Here is a 3613-nt window from a genome sequence, read left to right on the forward strand (position 1 = left end):
AGCGGCAGTCCGTCAGGAATAGCTTTGGATGTCATGTTGCCCTCAGCTAAAGTGCAATGAATACTTGGGCAAGATACCAAGGGTCACAAAGTCTTTAAACCAACTAGTAGGCACGCCCACTGTATGACTGCAACTTCAAACATGCCCTGCGGAGAATGTTCAACGTGTCGTTGGAGTGCAAGATGAAGCAAGGGAGTGCCTTTATAAAACACGGCAGGAAAATGTTTATGTTGAGGATAGATACAAAAGCTGGAGTAACTCAGTGGGACAGGGAGCATCACTGGAGAGAAGGAAAGGGCGATGGTTTGGGTCGAGACCCTTCCTCAAAGGCAGCAATCTGATGAAGGGTCTCGACCCACAAAGTCACCCATTCCTTCTCTCCAGAAAAAGGATGGGCGATGTTTCTGGTCGGAACCCTTCTTCAGACTGGAGAAGCATTCCGACCCGAAATATCACCCGTCTTCTTTCTCCAGAGATGCTGCCTGACTCGCTGAGTTACTCCAGCGCTTGATGTCTTTCTATGCAGTTAGCCCATGGAACTGAAGCCCAAACTTCAGAAATCTGTAATAGAAAATTCTCAAGCTCAGCCTAACCTGTGGCATTTTCCAGCAATTTGTTTTTATTTTTGAACCTGGTTGCAGTTTGCCTGGAATACTCATTATCTTGAGAGATCTCTGGCAAGTCAAATGCGACCTTCTGTTCCACAGCTGACGCTTTAAATCACCTAGTTATGAATGCCATTAATAGTGAGTGGTACGCTGAAAACCAATATGAGTGAAGGGATGTGGCTATCTTTGTTAGCTTTGAGTGCCATAACTCTCCAATTACACACTAACCACAACCCCAATTTATTCTTTCACCACTGGCAGTCCTGACTTCAGCTGCCTGAGACAAGCTCTGGGACACATGTTAATAAACTCTCTCTTTCTCTTGCCCAGTTCAGTTTAGTGGCACAGCGCGGAAACAGGCCCTTTGGCCCACGCCGACCAGCAATCCCTGCACATTAACACTATCCTACACCTACTAGGGACATTTTTTTAAACATTTACCAAGCCAATTAACCTACAAACCTGTACGTCTTTGGAGTGTGGGAGGAAACCGAAGATCTCGGAGAAAACCCACGCGGTCACGGGGAGAGCATATAAACTGTACAGACGGCACCCATAGTTGGGATTGAACCAGGGTCTCTGGTGCTGCATTCGCTGTAAGGCAGCAACTCTACCACTGCGCCACCTCCCCAAAACTCCTCTATCCCTCTTAATGATTATCCTTAAATCCTAGCTGGCGGTCAAGATTTTGGCCACCTGTCCAAATACTTCTATGTGACTCAATATCAAATGTGTTTTGATAGCATCCCTGTGGAGTACCTTGGAATAGTTTATAACGTTTAAGGTTTTTCATGAATAAAAGCTGCTACTCAGAATGGTGCGAGAACATGATCTGTTGATGGAACCAGCCTGTCTGGATATCCAGTCCCAAAGATTGTCCAGTGATTTGTACCAGATGGCTTTAAGATTATGAAGAGATTTACAACAAAGACACAAAATAAAATTGCCATATATAATAAAAATGATTGTTAATAAATCCAGTTGGGAAATCAGTCAAAAGTTTATTACAATGTGGACCATGTCACATGTCTGTGGAATTCTCTGCCTCAGAGGGCGGTGGAGGCCGGTTCTCTGGATGCTTTCAAGAGAGCTAGATAGGGCTCTTAAAAATAGCGGAATCAGGAGATACGGGAAGAAGGCAGGAACGGGGTTCTGATTGGGGATGATCAGCCATGGTCACATTGAATGGCAGTGCTGGCTCGAAGGGCCGACTGGCCTACTCCTGCACCTATTGTCTATTGAACATACAATTGAACATACAATTAGCACTTGAGTTTATAGACAGGGAGGGCAATTGTCTCTTTCCTTGTTCGTTATTTTCATCTCCCAAGATTTCTAGTTTCACTTGCAATTGTCATTTTTATTCAGTTGACACGTCGTTTTTTATTCAGCTTTATTTGCGTTATCCAGCCTAAACAGACGTTATTTTTGAAGAAGGTGTTCAGTTCCTTAACACTGTTCCAAGATATTACACACTACAGTAGTATAATAACATTTTCTGCTGTTATGGTAAATGCCTCCAGGTAGCCGTCATTGAGGCAAATCACCTCACTCCTCTTGGGCAATAGATGCCCATTTTGAAGCAGGTGTGAACCACAAACTACAAAAGTGAGAGATTGAAGATGTCCTTGATCACTCTAGCCAGTTGGTTCGCACAAGTCTTCAGCACTCGGCCAGGTACTCTGTCTGGGCTGAACGCTTTGAGTGGATGATCCACCCAATGTTGGAAATTTGAAAAAAAAATCTGCAATGAAAGTTTGATTCACAAGAAGTAAAACAACTAGTGGACTGGTGCGGCAAAAATAATCTAGAATTAAATGTCGACAAAACGAAGGAGATGGTTGTCGACTTCAGGAGGGCGCAGCCAAAGCATACACCCCTCAACATCAGTGGCACCACATTGGAGAGAGTGGAGAGCATAAAGTTCCTCGGTGTGCAAATTACAGACAGCCTCACCTGGTCCAGGAACACCACTGGGACCGTCAAACGGGCCCATCAGCGACTGCACTTCCTGAGGAAACTAAAACAGGCCTCACTCCCCACCAACATCCTCAGGACTTTCTACAGGGGTACGGTGGAGTCTCTACTCTCGTACTGCATAAATACGTGGTACTCCACCTGCAACTGCTCGGACAGGAAGGCTCTGCAGAGGGTAGTGAGGGGAGTAGAGAGGATCATTGGCGTCTCCCTACCCTCGGTAGAAGAACTGTTCCAGAGCCGCTGTCTGAAAAGAGCTCAGAGAATTGCTAAGGACAAACTGCACCCCCTCCACATACACCTGGATCTCCTGCCATCAGGCAAGAGATATCGAAGCATCAAAGCCCGGACTACAAGACTGCTAAACAGCTTCCTACCACAGGCTGTGAGGCTGCTAAACAGTCACTCTGTACTCAGTCACTTGATTCTGCGGCTGGCACGGACACTTTAATAACTGGCACTGGCCACTTTAATAACTGGTACTGGCCACTCAAATCAGCTGCCCCGGACATTTTTATGATTGGTTTATTGCATTTTAACGTTGTGTTTTACCTGCTTTTAACTATTTATACTGTTCCATCAGGGACTGGATTGTTTTTAGTGTTATTATGTGTGAAATGTTTTAAATTTCATGTGCGATGCTCCGCTATTCCCTGGGAAACGTCTTTTCATTTTGCACTGTACAACTGTTGCTTGCAAGATGACAATAAAGGTTGATTGATTGATCACTGTGAAGAAAGCCCAGCAGTGTCTCCACTTCCCGAGGAAAGCCCACCTCCCACCCTCACCACATTCTACAGAGGGACTATAGAGAGCATCCCGAGTAGCTGCATCACTGCCTGGTTTGGAAACTGCACCCGCATGGACCGCAGGAACCTACAGCGAGTAGTAAGGTCAGCCGAAAAGATCATCGGAGTCTCTCCCCTTCCCCCCCCCCCCCCCCCCCCCCCCACATCCTCAGACATCTACACCACACGCTGCATCCGCAAAGCAACCAGCATTGCGGAAGACCCCACCCACCCCTCACA

The sequence above is a fragment of the Amblyraja radiata genome, chromosome 38 (genome assembly GCF_010909765.2).
Source record: "Amblyraja radiata isolate CabotCenter1 chromosome 38, sAmbRad1.1.pri, whole genome shotgun sequence".
NCBI lineage: Eukaryota > Metazoa > Chordata > Chondrichthyes > Rajiformes > Rajidae > Amblyraja > Amblyraja radiata.